Source organism: Gymnogyps californianus, chromosome 2 (assembly GCF_018139145.2).
Source record: "Gymnogyps californianus isolate 813 chromosome 2, ASM1813914v2, whole genome shotgun sequence".
Lineage (NCBI taxonomy): Eukaryota > Metazoa > Chordata > Aves > Accipitriformes > Cathartidae > Gymnogyps > Gymnogyps californianus.
The window spans coordinates 114907591-114929175 of record NC_059472.1 but is presented as its reverse complement, the minus strand read 5'-3'; the positions used below and the strand labels follow the sequence as shown (position 1 = coordinate 114929175).

The 21585-nt window shown below is 40.3% G+C and overlaps 1 protein-coding gene across 3 annotated transcripts in view; it reads left to right on the top strand.

Annotated features, from left to right (window-relative positions):
• Positions 1–21585, top strand: part of ELMO1 (engulfment and cell motility 1) — a 315014-nt gene that overhangs the window by 185207 nt on the left and 108222 nt on the right. The window lies entirely within an intron of this gene.

Sequence of the window (21585 nt, the reverse complement as noted above, 5' to 3'; positions counted from 1 at the left end):
TTTTTTTGTTATTTTCAGTCTGTTTTCTTAAGAAAACGAACCAAATGTGATCAGATTGTCTGTGTGCCTGTCCTTCCCAATAATTTGGGCACATGAGTCGATTTCAACCCAATTTAACAAAGGGAGGTATGAAGTTCTGAAAAATGTAGAGAAAATAGCTTTCTCAATACAGTAGGTTTCTTCTTTCAGTGTGAGGAACATCTTTGCGGTGATCTCGCACTTTATTAGATATCAACAGATCCCTGTGGGATCTTGGGGATTTAAATGGAGACCTAAATCCACAAGAAGACAATTCTCATTGATCCTACTGTTCACTGGAAAACTAAATAATATCTTCCACAATGCTTATTTCTCTTATGTTATTGATTTTTTTTATTTTGGGCTTCAGGTGAAAACTTAATGTCACTGCCATCACAGACCAAAAAGCACTGCTGGCATTTGTGATGTAAACATTGACAGTAGGTGACACGAACGACTCCCTGGTGCTACAAAGTGCACATGAAGGCAGGAAACTTGATGTCCCAGTGGAATTCCTGGCATTTGCCATGCACCCTGTCTATGAGCTTGATTTCATGAACCTCCAGGTCCGATGGCCATAGTGTTCAGCAAAAAAAGAAGGTGAATAGGAAAGTGCATGAGACACAAACATGACTGCAAGTCCTTTGTGTGGGAAGTGATGGAATTGAGAGAGGCCCTGAAGTGGAGGCTGTCAAGAGAGGTAGGGTCAGCACAGTTAGGGTTAATGGGGAATACCAGAGTTATTAAATGCTGTCATAGGATAATGGTCTCCCACTGGCATATCAATGTGGACACATTTGTGGGTAATTCATGTCAAAGCCAGGCAGAGATGTTTGTGTTTGAAGGAGATATTGATCCTCTAGTACTGTATCAGCATATAATGACTTTATTTCCCGTATATCAATTGATTGAGGAACTATCAGTTATTTTATCTGATGGATGTTGGTGCAATAGAGTGGCAGTTGCTTGCTATAACATTATTGAGTTGCTTGATATAATGTTGATCACTTCACTTGGTTTATACCTGCTCTATATTATAGCCAACCGTGGAGTGCCACCTATACAATGTACAATTTTTATTATGAGAAGTTTAAAGTAATAATTATAGGAAGAAGAAAATGTATCTGAACACTTGATGGCAGGAAATACTTCTGCCTCTGGAACTTCCTCCTTTTTCCTTCTGTTTCTACGTAGTGGAACATAAAAGACGAGATTTCACCCTTGCATTTGGTGCAATGCAGAGGAAAGTGTGGATTCCCTTGGGACAAGCACAGAGTCCAGCCTAACTTGCATCCATAGAAAATTGTCGATGTAGGGCCATGGGAATGCAACACCATTGTAAATCTGAACTGCCAAAATGATTGATGAGAACTCTTGCAAATACAGCAGTAAGCCTGAGTAACACTGGATAAAGTCAAGTCTGGAAGAACTGACCTGCTGGGCACTCCCCTTTGATGGTGAGGTACTAGTTGAACCCTATTTAGACTTCAAAGACGTGCCCTCCTGAGGTGCAGTCCCTCAGAAGGTGGTTTGACCTTTAAGGAGATGTGAAGTGTAACAGGCCTTTTCTTGTGAGAAGTACACTTTCTGGAAATGAGATCTAGAGAGCAGGTCTCCCCCTTACATGTTTACAATAGATCCTGAATATATGCAGGTTTCGGGTTTTTTGTTTGGGGTTTATTTGTTGTATGGAAGATACACTTTTGGAAGGCTTCTAGGCCAAGACAACCTGTGATAAATAAGGTCTTCACACAGCTCAAGCTTATGGCTACATATTGACAAATTACCCTCATTGGCTTTTGTATTCTTATCTTCCTCTCAGACAGAGGCTAGGTCAGTTACACAGAGTGGTCAGAGACTTCTTGCATCCTTTCTTCCATCACTGAGTGCTGTTGGGCTCTTTCTGACGCTCCCTCACATCACATCAATCTTCCATGTCCAGAAGAAAATCTGCCCTTTGTCTGTTTTAAAAAAACACCACCACACCCCCGCCCCCCAAAAAACAGGGAAAAAAAAAATCCGAACAAAAAAACAGCCAACAAACAGAAACCCCAGCCCAGCAACACTGACATGTGGAGTCTTAAGCAGATGGTAATTAGGTAATTACAGGCAATTCAAAATATTTGTTTTGCATGCTTTTATTCTGTGAAAACAACCTTCCTTTCCCACCCCCCTTCAAATATTTTAACTGAAATATCATGGTATCTTTTATATTTAACCATTTGACAACAAAAATTTACCACGATATCTATGTTATGTGGACCAATAAAAAGGGCTAGGTGATTTTTGCTCAGGGAAGTCTGCTTTGCTCCCCCACCCCCCCGAAAAGATCTAAAAAGTTGTGAAAAGGTTTGAAAAAAGAGAAATTAGATCAGTTTTCTTTTTTTATTATCATAGAAGAAATAATTCATGGAAAATTAAAAAGCAAATTTAAGTAATTCTTCCCCTGAAAATGGCATCCTGACCAGTTCTGCTCAGATCATAACCTGGGGTGTTCTCAGAAGTTATTCTTTAACCTTCTTTCATGTGTTAACTAAGATATCACTTACTGAGTTGTATATAATTTCATCCTTTCTCTTCAGACCCGATCATGGAACTTCCCTTGCATCAATTTTAGTGAAACTTTTTCCATCATGAATAAGTGAATCCAAAATCTAAGCCCTTATAATTTGACTTGGATTGCTACAATTAGTCCCACACATTTAAGAAAGACCTCCAAAAGTACTATAATAAATGCAGGGCTCAAAATATCTGATTGCTGTCTGTGCAAGAGTGCTTCATATTCCTTAGCCTTTACAAGATACATAACCAAAACTGAATATGCAGAGGGGAAAAAAGCCAGTACATAAAGCAATGTATTAATGCTGTTCTTCGAACACTGTTGCCAAAGACTTCTTGACACTTGTCTGTTTGAATATATGTTCAAGAACAAAGTTTTTATGTGAATAGTCTCTTTGGCTTCAGATACTAGCTCTTCAAATTAATTAGAAGAAATTTCCTCTGGAAATGTTTGCAAGATATACTCTGTCTTGAGATATATTAATACTAGTAGAACTAGAGAAAGTATTTCTCACCTTCCCTTTGCCTTGCGTCATTTCATCATTAAAATGGTTTGTTTGATGTTTCAGGTCCCTAACCACAAATGCCCACACGTGCCCTGTGGTGTTTCTTTCTGTTAACTGTGTCAAGCAATACTCTACCTTTTTCTGTGAATATTTCTGTTGTGACTGCTAGAAGAGCAGTGTAATTATTTTTTCAATTTCTTAAGCAGGAGGGTTTGAGTCATAAGAATGGCTTGTATCCAGTAAATACGCAAATAACTATTTTCTAAAGTGGAGGAAGAAAGTTTAAAAAGAAAAACCAACCAAACACACACACACCACCTCCCTCTAACTGCTTCCCCTATCCACCCCCATTGAATTCATACCACAAAATGTGTGCTCTGGACTCTCTGGTTTCTTTTTCCTCCTCTTGAATCTTGTGCTTATTAGTAGTGACTAAGCCCAAATTCTCTCTCACGTGACTTGGGAAGTACCCGGGCTACTTTAATAAAAAACACCCCTCACTTGTGCCAGTGCTGCATTTTTCAACGAGACCAGCTAGCTGCCTCCTCTGCATGTGTAGGATCTAATGGAGTTTTACCTGCACATGATGGACAGACTTTCTATTTTGGCTGTGATAGGTACCACAACTGTCACAAAACGTTACCTGTTACTCATTCTGTGCCTTCAGAGGACTTGCAAAGTTGCTGGTACCAGTACTAATGCGATTCAAGAGCCTGTGGGTTCTTCTGCACTTGGCTTTAGATGATGTTCGTGCTAAAACATAATGGCTATAATCTATCCGGAGAGGAGGAGGTTCCAGCCCAAGCACAGAGGCTTGGGATGAGCGTCAGGAGCCCTGCCAGCGGGTTCCTCCTGTGTTCCTCCTCCTCTCCACAGTGCAGTGGAGATCCAGTGTCTCAAGAGGTACTGATGACAAGGCCTGATTTATCATGGAAATAAGGGTCACTGCAAATTCTTGTGCTTTTACCTATGTCTTCTGGTATTATGAATAGATTAATACTGCTATTCTTAGGGAGTAGAGATTATCATTACATTCTGCATCTCTGCTTCAGTTTCATTTCATGTCATTGAAAGGGAGCTGTTGTGGTCTGGCAGGAAGTTTGTGTTCTCGGGGTCTTTGCAGTTTGTTTTAAATTGTGTGACCTGTATGTCGTTTTGGGGGAAAGACCTCTTGCCACCCTTGAACTTTGTAAGTCCTTTGAGAGCTTACTGTCCTTTTCTAGGCATCCTGATAGGATTAATACAATTAAGTAAAATGCACTGGTAAATACTTAGCTTTTGAACATTTAGTCATGTGCATCTATTTGAAAATAGAAAAAAATGAAGAAAGGTCAAGCACAGCCAGTTCTACATCTCTCTCTGAAGGGACTCTAGCTCTTCTCAGTCAAGTCCAGGAAGGGCTCATTCCAGAATATTGGCAGCTATTTGGTTTTATAGTATTCCCCACAGGTAAGATGCTACTTTTTAGATGTTATTCTAAAAGAGGCAAAGTTTTTTAGAAGTAAATTTTTTTAGGCTAACAGATAGAATGGGGGAAAAAGTTTTTACAAAATAATAAGACAAGCTTTTAGCAAAAAGCTTGCCCCATTTTTCTAATTGTATCAGAAACAGAAAGGAAATGCTCTCAAGTGTGCAAGCTTTTTGTTAAGCCTGGAAGTTGTTTGTTAATTTTTGACAAATACCGGTTGGTTTAATACGATTGTCCCACAGCTCTTCCTCTGCTTGCATAGTAGACCTCTGACAGCTCTATTAGTACAGGCTGGAAGACACCACTTTGAGAAGTCAATAATGAGAGAGAAAGATGCACACGCATACACACACATTCATTATTCTGTGTCATAATGGTGAAGCTTGAGTCATTAATGCCTGGCTCATTATTATCAACAAAGTGTACCAAATTGTAGGCATACTAATAGAATGTCTCTGCCATGACTCATGCAAAATGGGGATCAGAACCATTCATAATCAAAAATGGCCTAGAGGATATTTCAAAATAATAAATAAACTTCTCTTGTGATATAAATAGTCTTTTTTTTTTTTGGTCTCACCAATAAACCTATCATAGCGAAAATACTTCTCATGGAGATGTGGGCGTATAATAAAATAGGGAGATTTATCACATAGGCATGCATTGGACTACTCAGCTTAGTTCTGCCTTTGGATCAGAGTTAGTTTGCTCACCTCGTAGCTCTTCTGGAAATGTTCAGATTAAGCAGGCGTTCTTTTACGCTCTGTTAAAAAACAAGTTTCCTGTTTCTGGCTTTATAAGGTTACTTTGCATAAGGTGAAATTTGGGTAGCTCCCAGCTTAGGTTGACAAGAGTTTTAGGGCAACTGGAGACCTGTAATGACCCTCAGCAGCAACATTGTTTGGCAGGGGGAAGGTGAAGGTTGTAGGCAGCGAACAATATATTCACAGCACAATTAAAGAATCTTGTTTCTGGTAGCTTCAGCACTAGATATGGCAGCATCCATCATTATGCCGTGCATGGTTGGGGTTAACATTTCCCTGCGTTTATGTAATTTAGAGATTTACTTTAAAAAATAAAGCACCGACTTTCAAAATCTGGTATTTAAATGAGGTGACTATAAGATTTTCTGCGGTGATTTATCAGAGAGGTAATCTCTTTAATAGGAAAATCTCAGTCATCTATTCAGTAATACTGAGTAATCTATTTAATAATAAAAACCATTGTGCGTCATTTCTAAAGCCTGTTCTTTTTCTATCAGTGGGAGTCTAAAATGGAGTTGACTTTTACACCATCTTGCTGGAGCGGTGGAGAGCCTATTTGTTAGAATAGCTGAGTGTTCATCCTCCCGTCAAGCCTGAATTGAATCATGGGTGCCCAGGGCAAAGTTGTTCCTAACATACTGGTAGATTTATCATGAAAAGTGAGACATATTAGAGCATCTAAACAATCATTCTCAGAGGAAGAAAGGGAATATTAACCCTATTGTATACTCGAGGAAACCAAGTTGTGTGGTATTATTCTTATGCTAGCAAAAAGAGCTTGAATCAGTTCAGTCCCAGTTGATATATCCTGGTCCATAGCTGATGAGCAAAACTTACTGAAGATGATGCTATTTTTGGTCCATCTCTACAGTAGTGGCATTGCAGAGGAGGTGTGGGCTTTGTTGCAAAAGGCTAAAGGGTATTGTAGTGTTTACCTGAAAGTCCGGCCACTTCAGCTGAGAGCACAACAAAGATTTCTAAAAATAGGAAATCTTTACAAATTGGCAGTTTCAAAGATGAGCATGAGAGGAAAGTATTGAAACTGGGAAAGGAGAAAAAGTAACAATGCAATATTTGTAATAGTTGTGAAACTGTTGGAAAGAGTGTATGAGTGCAGGGCACATTCCTTAGTTTACTTTCTCATTTTGTGCATTTATAAGTGTAAGCAGTTATTGTTCGTTAAGACAGCCATGTCATAATGATTGTTGAAATATTTTGAATTGTCCCCAAGTTCTCTAATGCTTGCTCTGACCGATGATGTAACACCATCGTTAGTGCAGTTTAGTTTCCAGTAAAGAATTACAAAGTTTTAAGTAAAAAGGATTTCTAGCTTTGTGCAGAATGAGTAACTTCTATTTCTTGAAAGGTACATTTTTGTCGTGTATACCTTTATGGTCAGTAAATTTTCTTACTTGTACATTCAGTAAATTAACATTAGCCAAATTAAGGTAGAAAAAATTAATGCAGCAGATCCATAATAGCTGGTCACTAAAGGGTAGCTGGCCTAGACTTAATGATGTAAATGCAGAAAACAGCACTACTGCAGAACTGAAAATGAGGGGTTAGAACTGGATCATTGCAGGTAGCCACATCATATATTCCCATTCGTGGATTTATTGAACTACATCCTTATACTAATTACTGCTCTTCTCATGCGTGTGAGGGTTGGAAACCTTTTAATTTCCAGCCTAAATATATTCAGAATTATTTTAAACCTGTTTATCTTTGTGCCAACTTTGTTCTTTATTTAATAGCTCTCCTCTTTCTGTTTCTCTCCCCTCCCCCATGTATTTATATTATTTCATTTCAGCCTTCACCCTGCTAGACTAAATCAGCATAGTCATTTCAGTCCATTCCAATACTATTCTCCATTCACTGACCATTTTAGGAGCCCTTCCTTCCTTGCACTTTGTTCTTACTTAAGTCCCCGTATCCAGCATATGGGTGACCACAACTGCAGGTGTTATTCCAGTTTGTGTACTACCAGTGCCTTGCATCATGTTTTTGATACTTCACTACCTGTGCTAGAAATTTCTCACTGATTCTGTTTTAGGATTACTGTTGCTTTTCTTGGGACTTTTGTCACAGTGATGGCTCTGTATACAAGGTGTCTTTTTCTCTGCTGTGTTTTTGTAACTGGTGAGTCTCAGATTAGAGCAGAAATCCTTTTTATTACTCAAAATCTTTCACACTCTTCAGTGTCATACCATTCTGATTTCTCCGTGTCTCAAAATCCTTCCTTTATGACACTCTGATCTTCCCTTAGGACACCATCAGCAGTGCCACCAGCTTTGGGCTCCAGCAAATTTTGTGGAGGTACTCCTAGATTTTGTGCCAACATCTTTAATGAAAATACAGAGTCCGAGACTGACTTTTGAGAAATTCCAGTAGTACTATTCTTACCTTGATAGCTCCCCTTTCCTTTTTGTCATTACATATGTGGCCAGCATCTCACCCACCTCACCGATTTTTGTATCAAATCCCATTTTTTCCAGATGAATTACTGATTTTCTGTCTGGCACACAGTGTTACATCAAAATATTTTTCTTAAAACAAGTCAGATGCAGGAGACCTAATCTGTCTGCTGTGCAGATAAAGTCCACCACATTTCACCCATGAGAAACAATAGTTATTTTGTCAAAGAAGATTAGATGACTCAGACTTGATCTCTTCTTGGTAAGCCTGTGCAGTATTTATTCCAGTCTCTTCACCTCAGTATGATTTTACTTACTTTCCTTCAAAATTTGTTCTGAAGCTTTGCCTGGTATTGAGAACAGCCCTGACAATGACCAGTTTCACCTTTCCCTCCTCCCTTTTTTAAGTATAAGCCTTGTGTTTGTTTTTGTATTTTCCTCACATGACAAATTTATTAAAAATCTGCCTTACTTGCAAGGCCACATGTAGGACAGAGGGGAAGGACTTCATGATGTGGTGAAGGAAGTGCCCTTTAAGATGACAGAAGGGGCATGATTTCAAAAAGGGGATGTTTAATATAAAGCAGATTCTCTTGCAGATTTTATAGAAGTAAGTTTGGCACATAATTGGGGTACCTTCCTGTGGGTAGCTGTGAAAACTTAAGCTTCTTTAAGACTTAAAGCCTTTATGAAAGCACAAAGGAACTGTGGCTATTTACGTGTTTAAACACCAAAAGCATCAACTGGGGGCCGAACTGTCAGCGTGACAGGAGCGAGGTCCGTTGCTGCCCGGTCTCTGGGCCCAGGGGATGCCAGGCCAGGCGCCATGGCAGGGGTACAGTGCAGAGACGCGCCATTACCTGGGTGGCTTTGTGTCCCAAACTGGGTGTCTGCACTGCTCCTTCTGGGAGGTGGCAGAAGGCCCTCCTCCACTCAGGCAGCGGAGCCGCTTGGTTTGGTTTGGGCCTGCGCTGCAGCACGGTGAGGGAGTACAGCTTCAGCTGGGCTCCCACTTGTACTGTCAAAAACCTCTGATAGTTTGAACTGACATCTTAAAAACCTTGACCATGCTGATTTTACTTTCAAAGAAATTTCCCTCCTGTCTTTCAGGCATGAGAAGAAAAAAAAGAAGTCTGTAAGCTTTAGCTTCCTGTTAAATCTACTAAAGAACAGTGAAACCCTTTGTATTCTGTGAGGAGGTGCTGGCCTTCTCTAAAATAAATTAATAAATAGGTAACACGAGGAGAAATCAGTTGAGTCCATTTTGAATTGGTTCCAGTTTGAGCTGATCTGCTGACTGAGGGCGTTCTGGTTCAGTTTTAGTGCAGTCTGTTGTGAAAACAGGAGAGGTCGGTGTCCCGCAGGCAGGTCCATGAGGGGCTGCAGCAGTGGGAGAGGCACTGCCTCTGGTGCACCTTCTCTGCTGGAACCAAGGCACTATTTACTGTTCTCCCACTGATCCCCAGCTTCTCACCAGCTCCCTCGCTCCCCAAGCTCTGCCTGGCGGGACAGGAGAGCCAGAGGAGAATTGCACTGTGGCGGTGGGAGCAAGATTGGTGCTAATGCTAAGTTTGGGCAGCGAGAAACAGAAACTCGTAAGAGAAGAGAAGTAAGCTCTCTTACCCTACTCTTGATAAGTCTGTGTCCCCTGCCAGATACATGCAGATACATGGAGCTGTTTGGCTGCAAGTTATCTCCAGCAGGAGCAGAAATATTTGCGCTGATCAGGTTTTAGTTCCTCATGCTCAACAAATCCCAGCTGGGGACAGGGGGTTTCCATTTTTAGTTAAGCTGTTACTCTGAGCTGCCAAGGGCAATGCACTTTCTAAGTCTCTGCCAGTTTGGGCTCAACAGAAATTTCTGAATAATGAACCAGGTTGGGATCCAGGTTAAAAAAAAACCAAAAAACCAAACAAACAAAAAACAACCCAAAAACCAAAACCACAGAGGTTTCGAATGGCTTCAATTCAGACTCTCTTTAATTCCTTGCTGGGAAAAATTTCTTGCTGGTCAATTTTAATCTACCATAAGAAAAGTTTCTACTACTTTTCTCCAGTTTAAATGGGAAGGGACTGACATTTATTTTTCTCATAAAGCCAATCTGGTGCTGCTTTTGCCTTAGTAATTTTGAAACCAACATTTCTAATCTGTCCTATTGGTGAAGGAGAAATTTAGCTATTTCTCCAAAAAAGCATTTGAAATCTCAATTGTTTCTTGATGGTTTGTTTGGAAATGTTATTTCTGTAACTTGTCACAGTAGATTGGGAAACACTTTCCTTTTCCAGATGTATTACTTCACAATTTTTAAATAGATGCTAATAACCTGTACATACAGATGTCACAGCTGATCAGATTCAGTCAAGAGAGAATTGAAGAATGCTTTCTGAGGGCATGATGGTATTTTTTTCAGATGAATTTATATTGTTTAGCTTGTGTTATGAACCAGTTTATTTTAAAAAAAGCAAGGCTAGTACACTTGCCTCATATGCAATGTCTCTTGAGACATGACGGGGATAATACTTTGTAAAAAACCAGCCAAGCAATAATCCTAAATTTTGAGAACTAATTTTAAACTGAAATGCAGAAGCAAAGAGAGGTCTTGTATGAGATGACTTTCATTTCTCCTGTCTGAAATTGCTAAGTGTCTCCAACGGGAGTAATAGGAGAGTTAGCTTAGCTCCTTTTTCAAATACAGCCATAGTGCAACAGAGAAATTTCAGCTGAAGGTTTTTGCCTGCATTTTTTTTTGTTGGTTCTGAGAAATGATTATTTTCATCTTTGCATGTCTATTCTGCAATCCTCATGCATACAGACGTATTTCGGGAGTGAGTAATAATACACATGGGAAAGTAAGACAATTACTCATGGTCACGGTGGAAAAAGTGATAGAAAAGATATAACTGTCTTCAGAACCTCAAGACATGATGTAAAAATTGCTTTATTCAGTTCTCGTAGTCAACAAGGACAAAACAAATAACAGATTTAAAATACAAAAGAGAAAATGTATATCAAATAACAATGACAACAACAAAGCTAGAGACTAGATAAGTAATGGAACAAGCTACAAGGGAATACTGTGCAGTTATTAACACCAGAGACATTATAGTTTAGACCAAATTCCCTCCTTATTGTCCTGATTCTGATAGTTTACAAAGATGTGACCTCAGCAAGTCTTAATGTGTTTTCTGGGCCTCTTTCCTCTCCCAGTCTCCCGCATGTTCACTTCGTTTATACTCAAAGGCTTTTAACACCAAGCATCGTGAGGAGAGAACCTGCACTACTTCACTTATCCCTGAACTAGGTGATTCTCTAAGCTTTTTTATAAACTAAAAGGTTTGGGGTTATAATGAATTATGTCTGTTAATATACAATGCAAATGCCCTAGGATATAGAGCAGGAATTCATGTTTGCACTCTCTAAAATACTTTTAAGCAAGAGACCTGTTTCCCAGACTACAATACAATGTTTTAACATCCTGGTTTTTTACAGTGGTATGACTGAAATACTGGTTTAATGTTTCAGCCTATAAAGAGCAGCAATAACATGAAGTAGGGCAATATTACAGCCAAATTAAACATTTCTAAAACATAACTTTTGATGACAGTAGTTTTACCTATCCAAAACTATGCTCTGGCAGCCGTAGTATCAAACAGCTCAGTTCATATTAGTGTGAAGTGAAAACTCCACTAGAGTAGCTTACGAGCTGAATGTGCTGCTTGGAAATGTGTTGTTTAAATAGCTTCTCTTGTTAAGCCTGTGGTCTAATTAACTTGATTTTCTGCTTGCCTTTCAAGAGGTTAAGTTTGACATCTGAAAAGTTAATGTTAACTAATGTCCTTCTAGAGATTGATTAATGTTCACAAAGCCATTTGAAGATGCTTGGCACTTAGGCAGTGCATTATGGTGATGATCTCAGATAAATACACTAACAAGCACTGAGGTTCAATGTTTCCTGAGCAGCTTGCACCCTACCACATCACTGTGTTCCTTTTTTGTGAGTCGCAATTACTCGGTTTGGTCTATGTTAAAAGAGTATGCTTCAGCAGTTTTATTTTTGTTCTGCCAGTCTGACTTTGGGACTCTAGCCCAGATAGTTAAAAACGTAATTTACAGATTAAGACAATTTGTAGGGGGAGAAAACAATTTAGGCGGTTGTGGTTAGATAACTAAGGTGCAGTTTTCACAGTGAGTTAATGACCTTCGCCTCAGCAAGTCCAACTGGGTTCCAGTAGCAATTGAGTTCACGAGGAGAGGGAAGATTTCCATTTCCCCACAGATCACTAGATTGTCGCTGCCTCGCTTAGCACTGCTGATTGCCCATGGCAGACCAAGAACGGAATAGCAGGTGGGCTATAGACATGCTAGGGTGTTCCTAGCCTGGGGTATATTGCACAGGATTTTGCCTGTGCAGACTTGCATCTGGTGGCCGATTTCCCCTTTCTCACATTTTACTTTCCCAAAGGGGGGAAAAAAAACGTTATTTGGCACAAATATGTATAAATAGACATATTTTAAAGGAGATACACAGTTTGTAGGGATGCAGGGGGGAGAGAGGGGAGGTGTTATTTCTAAGGTGGGTTGTCCTAAGTGGAGTGGTAGTAGTGGTCGTACCGCACATATTTTCAAAGAAGTCAAAGAGAGCTAGTAGGTGTGCATCTCCTGGTTCTTGAGCAAGCAATGTAGTTTCAGCACAGTTCAGAAGCAGATCTGACATGAAAGATGAGCTGCCATCACTCTAGGATGTGCGATACAGTGAATTCCCTCACCTTAATCACAGGCAATCATTTTTTTAATTGACATCGATGTCCTCTTTCCCTGTGTTTCAGTCTGTTACCTTGTTTGGCATTTTGAGTATATCTGGGATTGGTTCAAAGCAAGTGGTTGAATTTAGAGAGCTTTTGTTCTGTTGCCTTTTCTGTGATGGCAGAGGAGCTAATATAAGTTTAGCTGTGTTACTCACTTTCTAGATAACTGGTTATTTGTCCTCCCAGTTTTTGCACTTCTGGAGCTAGCCTGACTGATTAGGCAGAGGTATCAGGCAGCCAGCCTGCCTCATACGCCACCATGGGGGCATTGAAGGTAGCCTAACAGCCTGTCACAAAAGTGCACCAAAGGAGGCGTCTCGTATACGGACACCTCTAATGGTAAGTACGGAGGGTTTGTGGCTGGTCTGTGCCAGGTCTGCATGGGTAATTCAGTTGTAACCTTTTTTTCTAATAGGGGAATGACTTGGTACCAGGAAAGAGATTCTTTTCCTTCCTGGCTTGACTGCTGGTTTGTTGGCTTCTCCATCTGCTCATTTGTTTTTCTTCCTTGCAGTTCTCCTGCTGTTGCTCACTTGTAAGATCAAATACCAAAAAAATTATGTTTTTTCCACTAGTTGTCTTACACAATAACCACATAATTTCTTTGCACTATGATTTTAAACATTTGATTTTAATGAGGAGGTCCATGTGAGGGAAGGGGGAATGGGAGCTGCTTAGGTAGCAAGGGGGACCTAAAAAATCTGTAGACTTCCCAGGCTACTGTTTGCAGTGTTTTTCCTGCAGGTTTTCATAGGCTCCTTTAAGTTTTGCTTACAGATGGAGCCCTAGCCAGCCTATTTAAAGCAGAATTAATTTTCAGTGACAGCTCCTCTCTTGTGAATCAAAACAGCATGATCTGTATTTCAAATGGTAACCAGAGTATATTCTTGATGAAGTACCTCACAGAAGGTCTTTTGAGAGGCACGAACTATAACCTGTAATGCAGTCTGTGTAACTTCCTAATAAAGAAAATGGGTAATTAGAGGTAAGAGTGTGCTTTTTAGCAAGAATCCCTTCAGGGGGAGAAGCAATCAGCTGGTGCTCTGTAGAACAGTCAGAGTAAGAAGTGAAAAGTCAGCAATCCTGCCATGAAAGGCGGTTTCTCTGTGTACTCCTCGTGGGCGGGGACATCAAGGAGATGCACAAGCAAAGGCAGAGCAAGTGCCCACTACTTCTGCACCCAGGAACTTCTCACTCCAGCCCTGAGTGTTCTGGGTCTGCTGTGCTGCAACAGCTAATAGAAAATGTGCCAGAGTATAGCATTTAGCAATAAACATTGCCAATGGGTGTTGTAGGGCTAAAAAGAGTGGTTACACAGTGTAAAAGTGACTGCCTTTATGCTCCTCTTTATAAATGCTGAGAATATCTACCTCCTCCATTGCTACTGTCATTCTTCCTGATCTGTCTGGAGATAAGGTTAAGGCTAGTTTCTCTGAGGACTTAGGAGAGAAAGGATGCAACAGGGAAGGGACTAGAGTATCAATCTGTAACAGATGTGATAAGGTGTTTCCCTTGATAGGTCTGAGCTTAGCTGGCCTTCTGTCAGTGCCACTATCTCTGTCAGTTGGACTTCAAGTAGACAGTCTGTGGGCTTAGAAATTGTCAGAAATGCTTTTTTATATGGGTTGGTTGGGTTTTTTTTTTAAGCTTTCATGTAGCCATCATTGCCTTGTGTGCTTTGCAAGGTGTCAGGAACCTGACAGAGCAGCAGTGTTATGTTTTGTAAGAAGGTTTTGCATAGTATGTTTACTTGTTAAACAAGCTTCTGTAGATTCTGCTTTATATGTGTAATTCCTTCTTATTCTATATGTTTACTAGAAGTGACCATAAAGATGTCATAGTCCCTATGCAAATTTATCACGTTAATCGATTAACATTCTGATGATCTTAAAGGTCTTTTCCAACCTAAATGATTCTATGATTCTATATTGTTATTCAGGGATACTGTAAATATGCCGGAGCATAATTGCAGATCTGTGCTTGCAGATCTATGTCTTTTTTTCACAGAATACATTCCTTTTGATATGAGAAATGCAAGCCTTTGTTTTTTCATACCATTTCCACTCTCAAGGAGTTTTCTCCTAGAAGTGCATGACTAATTCGAATGAAGTGCTTCCTCACCTCTGAAAATGATACTCCAATTTATCCATCAGGTTTTAAAACTGCATTTTCTTATTGTTATTGATAACTGCTTTTTTTAATACTGGGAGTAGTGGAGGAGTGAAGAGGGAAGCAGTGTACTTTCCTGTTTGCCCAACAGTGTGCTGTGACACATTGTAGCGGCAGTTCAGAGTTATTCATATCTGGCACCTGTTTTATCACAAATAAAAATAAGCTGCTTTTGAAAGAGATGGGGAACCCTTATCAGCACAACGCTGACTCTTTGTAATCTTCTTCGTTTCCTTGTTGCATGTAAGAGCTTTTTTAGTAACTCTCCTCTCCTTGCACTTTGGCTTTCTGTTTGCATTTCCAAACCACAATGTTCAGTCTTCAGGTCCGTTCTAAGTAGGAGAGGTGCAGTGAAGTCTCCATATTTACTGACAGTTGCAAAAGGAATTATGTTTACAAAGTCAGCCTGCTTGTGTGGACACTACTGGCTTCACTGGTTTCTTTTAGTTCACCATCAGCTCTGGGTGTGGCAGGGTGAGTCTGCCTGGATATTGTTCTTCAGCCGCCTCCTTATGGATGTAGCACAGATGCCACCTCTGAACTGCTGGATCTGCTGGTAGTGACAGGTGCAGGGCATTATTGACCTGTGCTGCAATAGTCAGGGTTCTTCTTCCACCACTTTTATTTGGGACAATGAGAGAGGTGGATTTTTAAATAGTGGTTCCTTTATTTAATGATCTCTTGGGGAGGGGAGGTGTGTTTCTGAGACAGCATCAGTCACCTTCAAAGCAAATCTGGGTAAGTTAGTGAAGAGCTTGGGGCTGCATGTGCCATAAACATCCTAGTCCTGCCTGTCTTGTCAGGCTTGAGGCTTCGTGGAATCCTTGTTTTTCATTGCATAGTGAAATTTATTCTTGGCCTCAAAAAAGGGAAGCTTACAGACTGTAGGAAGCCTTTTACGTGTGCTTTTCTTCCAGTTTCCCTCTATAGCTCCCCTAATGAGAAGTCTCATCGGTTCAGAGAAATGCTATTGCCTTATGTCATTATGAGGAGTTTGAGTTGCTGGTTTTGCTGCATGTTTAGCAATTTCATATTGTTTCTATTCCAACTAAATATGTGATCAGGTAAGGTAAGTTGTTGAAGGTGTCTTGTAGCCATGTATGGCTGGGTAATTTTGGTGCTCTGGAAATGCTACATACCATGTTAAAGAGGGGCCATTTTTGCCCTACTTTACATGATCAGCTCCTTGCTTTCCCAAGGAATTGTGTGTATGCTACTTTGGTGCTGAAATTTTGGATTTGGATTCGCTCCTGATATCCCTGTCTGGGATGACATTTTCTGAGACACACACACATGCGCCCACACCCCTGAGGAAACCAGTGACACATCTTGCACAGTTCAGTGGTGCAGTGTGCTTCCTTATCCCCTTTTTGTTTCAAAGCAGGCGAAACAAAACCCTCACACAATTCACCTAGATTGGGAATTTTACAAATGCAGCTTAGCTTTTTGCATTATTTTGCTGTGTCTTGAAGCTTAGTTGCTTGTATCTTACTCTCTCAATCAAAGTAAAAAGGATGAGTGGCTTTTGTTCTAATGCCAGTTGAGCCTTCTAAACAGCACTGTTCCCTGGGAAAGAAAATTACACGATTGGCAGCAATATTACTACTTCATTACTGCACTGCCATTGCTAGTGACCTTCCTTGCCTTAAATCACACTGTTTCCCTATCATATGCCAGAAAAGTAGCCAAAGGTTTTCTCTCAAATTATTGCCAGCAGACTACAGGGATCAGTGGTGTAGATAACTTGGAAATCGCTGTATTTCTGCAGTATTAGGTGCGCTTTTTCTTATGTACTCTATGTGTTACTGAGAGAATTTTTGATTGCGTATATAAAAATGGTCATGGCAGTAGTTATTTTTACTGTATCGCATCTTCAGGGAGAAGCAGAAATTACAGTGCTGCTTCTCCTGAAAGCTGGTGAGAATTAGTTGCTCTTTGGTTGTCTTCTGTTATTGGCAAATAATAATCCCAGAGGAGGCTGTGCCAAGTGGAGATGATATTTCCAAGGTCCATATTGCACCCTTCATTTGTGGATCTTGCTGCACTTCAGAAAGTGCAGTGGATCTTTCTACCCGCCTCCTCTCTGATCAAATATTATCATCTCCATTCTGTGAAACTGGGGAAAACAACAGAGGGGATAAATGACTCACCCAGAATTAAGCAGCAGCTCAGTAATAGAAAATGCAGATCTCTGAAGATTGGATCGCATGGATCCCAGGTACCTTTCAGACAGGGAAATGTTCTCAAACCCCTCTCTCCCTGGGACTTTGCACACCAGTTTCCCAGGGCTCTGCATCACTGCTTCCCTCATCTCAGAATTGTGCTGATGCAATTTCAGGATGCTTTTCCTGATGAGTTTCAGGGTGCACAGGATCTGTTAATACCACCTCCAGCACAGAGGCTTACTCCTCACCACAGGTGTCTGTCTGTCCCTTTATGTGTGACAGCATTAACACCAGGTGACCGTATTTATATGGCTGACTGAATAATTTGATTGATTTAAGCTGTCTGTCTGCTTTTGAAATATCTGAGAATACACAGCAATGTTATCACTTATTTATTATTTACTTAAATCTATTCTAGTTCTATTTTGTAGACCAATTGTACATGGCTGACATCCATGAATAAGATGGCTCATTTGTGATTAGTAAATTGTGTTTCATACGCATTCCCAATGTGATGGGTCCAAGCCTTAAATTTACAGAAAAATGACTGTTTAAGTCACTTCAACTTGTCCTCCCATAGCATCATGAATGGATTTTGAAAATAATGGGTTGGGCAGTTTCTAATTTCAAACATTCCTCTTCATGATAAATACAGCTATTATTTTGCTTTCACACCAGTACAAACTTTTTCATTTCTTGAATTCAAGAACTTCACAATGGGGGTCAGAATGACCATAAGCCATTTTAAAGACATGGTGAGGGATGAGTATCTAGTATCAATATAGCAGTTTAGCCGAGTCAGGAACAAAGCAGAGGTTTCTTAAGATCAAGGGCAGTACCTTGCCTAGAGAGGTATACTACTGTGTCTCTGTCTGCTCTTGTAGCTTTGGGGGGAGGGAGGGGTTATCTCTGTGTTACTTCCAAGTATTGCACAAAATAAATTCTAAGATTAAAAAATTGTATTCATTTTTTTTTTCCCTTTCCAAGTGGAAACTAGTTATAGGTATCTACACATAGTGTACTTTTTAAGGTGAGGGAAAGATGTAATCAGCACTTCCAGATATCAACCAGTTTCTGTTGAACTGGTGGCCTTTTGTTCATACTGGTTTGGACAGTGAGCTGACATACCAGCCTGGTGTCTGGTCTGGTGCACTTGTCCTTTCCTGGAGTCTGTCTTGCATGCAGAAATCCCTATTGTCTGTATTCAGTTCACCACAGCAACTTTGAAATTTACATCTCTGCTGTACTTCAAGTCAAGCAGTTTTTGAAACATCATCATGTAATCTGTGCCCTTCCAAGACAGGCTTATGCAAATATGCAAATACCTAACTGTTCTTGACACAGCTAAAAGAAATTCGGCCCTGATGATGTTGTTTTTCATGGGAAAAGGCATTTAGGATGGGGTGAAAAATGAAGATATAACTCTCCTTTTTCAATTTGTTTTCTTTTTCCTGTTGTTTTCTACTAATCCACAGAGGAACAAGATAACATATCAAGTCTGTTTACCGCTCAAACAGTCTGGGATGCTTGAAAGTCTTTGTTGTAATTTAGGAAATGGACTGACAGACAAAATTGTGTTGGGTAGACACTAAAAATATACACTGAAGGAACCGCATAAACTCCCAGGTAGAAATTAGCTCTTTTTTTGCCTGTGCAATTTATGATGAGAAATGAACTAAGCTTCTTCCTCAAAGTCACAGCTATAGATCAGCTAGAAGCTTGAAGGACTACTTGAATCCTGAGAGGTGGCACATTGATCTACAGCTCCGAGAATTGTGCCAAGAAAGGAAAATCAACAAGATCTTCACCTGATTTATGGAGGCCAGACATCTGTGACTTGCCTTTCGAAGGTGATCTCACAGAGGCGTAATTAAAACTTGATGATGTTATTAAATAATCATGATGATTTGTGTCCCTGCGTTGCAGCCGTGTGTGTTTTTGTGTGGTTATAAATGTGGTTAGTCCCTGCTCGTGAAAATGAAGGTTAGAGAGTGCTGGGCTTAAGGGCAGGAATTTTGCATGCAGCTCTTATGTAGAAGGTCTCCAAATTATTCTAATGCTGGACCTCTGTTTCAGTTTAGAACTAGTGAAATTGCAAGTTAGTGAAAAAATAAACCCAAGAAGTAAAACTGAGCAGCCTCTGAATTTGCCCACTCCACAGAGACAGGCAGTGCTCTGATATTGGAGATGCTGACTTGGGGCTGGAGAGCATGGGGTAAGACCGCAGGTTGTGACTCGGTCTTACTCTGGTCTGGAAACACAGTATTGCCTTTTCCTTCATCCTCATTTTACCTGTCAAAAGGAGAAAGAAAGTATTGGGACAAGGATTGTCTTTCATTAGATATTTAAACATTCTGAGCAGAACATAGATGTAACCTGAGCTGCAGCCTGTAGATATGCTATAATGTAAACACTGCTGATGTGCTTCATTTGTGATTTTTCTGTTGAATTGTATTATTTTGGATAGAGTTTTCAAAACATACAAAAAGCCACCTTTGAAGTTGAGTATGCATTTTTTTTTCTCTGCTATCTAGATGCTCGTGGGAATTTTGAGGAAACTTTATCATTTGGTTTTGAATTTTTCTTAGGATTTGTTTTGTGCTTTAAGACATTGATCCTGCTTTCTAGCAGGCCTAACTTTCTCCATTTATATCAATAACAGTGATTTTTACTCTTTCATTTTCAGACTCAAAAGACATAAAACACAGTATGTTGCCTACTTAAAAAAAAAAAAGGCGGGGGGAGGTGGCACCTCTGATTCTGCGTGCAGAACAGTCAACATAGTAGATACAGTTTGGGGCTGATTATCATAAGGAGCATGAGTTAGAACTGATGATCAAGTTTCTGAGAATCCCTAGCCTTTCCATTAATTTTGATTTATTGATTTTTATGAGCAGGAGCAGTGATAAGCTCAGGCTCTGAGGAGGATCAGAAAGGCCAGTGTGTGTCGAGGGTTATTGCCTTGTTTCGTGGTGTGATTTATACAGCGAAGGTGCTGGCTGCATTCTTCTGCTTGGTGTTATTTTATTTCTTCTCATCATTATAGTATTTCATGACTTAAGTGCCCTCTGAGAATCTGTTCTGTTGTGTCTCTGCCATTATTACAGGCTGAAGGTCTGATTATTGGAAGTACTGAGCCCTTGCAGCTCCAGTGGACTGAATGGAAGCTGAAGGTGCTCTGAAAATCGTGCCTGAGGCATTTTGTTCTTTTAAAGGGATTGAGTCGTGCCTTATAAATATAGGTCTCTGCTTTGACTAATTCCCCCTTGACTGCACATCCTTTGAAGTAAATGGAGTTTACTTGATTAGAATGAAACCTGTGCTCCAAAATTAACTCTCATCCTTGCCACGTAGCTGAGGAATTGATTAGATCTTAGTAAATCTGATGTTAAAATTAAGCTTCAAATTTACAATTAAGCTTCAGAGTTTTGCTTTATAATTGGAATACTGCGTGTTGGGAAAGATCAGAAACCCTTTTTCTTTGAGGGTTCAGGTGATTCTAAGCACAACTCATGTTCCTGTGGCAGAGCTACTGGTGCAGCAGAGGTAAACAAACATGCTGAAAGGGTGGTTTTGTGGCTAGAAGAGGTACCAGGACCAAGTGTTTGCAGCTGATGCAGGGAGTCAGCCTGCCTGAGCCATTCACATTCTCCTGCAAAGAGTCTTAATTCTAATTTCTCCAGTTCCACTGAGAGAAAGCAGATGTCAGACAGTGATCCAGCCTCAGGAAAAGGGTGATTTATCCCAGCGCTTGGTAATTCTGCTGTTCTTGCAGAGGAGGAAGCTTGCCTAAGCAGTGGCTGTTTGATCCTGAAGTAAGGGAAGATGCTGCTGTATAGGCATGTGAGCGACTGCTGGAAAAGTCCAAAGGAGTGCTCATGCAGAGGTGAAAGCCGAAGCTGAGAGATTTGGGGACTGGGTATATGAAGAAAGGCTTAGTCAACTTGACTTTTTTTGTTAGTTTTTTAAGAACATACATATGCAACCTACTGAGGTGGCCCTGCAAGTCACGGCAGGAATTAAGGATCTTTTTCAGTCCTTGGCTAAAGCCCCTTCTGTTCCCAGGTTGCTCAGATGTGCCCAGAGGTCAGCATTGCTTCAGCCCTTATTTTTTGAAAATCCATTCTTTGCTCAAGGAGATTCACAGCAGTCTTGCCAAACTGTACTTTCCTTTTTGGGATCATCGTTATAGTATTCTTTTATTTTTTCCTTCCTTAAAGCTAGTATTTGATTAAAAAAAGGAAGTTTGGGGTTGGTCCCCCCCCTCCTCCCCCATCTCAGATAAGGAACAGATGACAGAATATCCATTTCTTTTGTTTCCAGTTATTTTCAAAGAACAAATTTAATCAGTTACATTCTCGTCTGTATGTCTCTCTAGATTTCTCTGGTTACCTCTGTGGTATATCCATGTACAATATGGTAGATCATCTGCTGTGTCAGCAGAGCTTCACATTTCAGTGTGTACATTGATCTAATGCTATTTTGTGACTGATGGGGTTTGGTGTTCGGTTCTCAGCAGGCAATATGGTACATGCTGTTAGCAGTGGGAAAGGCTGTTGTTTTGATGAGGAGACTTGTGCTTCTTCCCTGTGTGTCTCTGTCCCGGCCTGAACAACAAAACTTGGCACAAACAAAACACCCATTGAGAGAATATTCAGGCAAACAGGTAGTTGCTTCCTCTTGTTCTTGCTGCTGGTCTCCTGCAGACAGGCTCTAT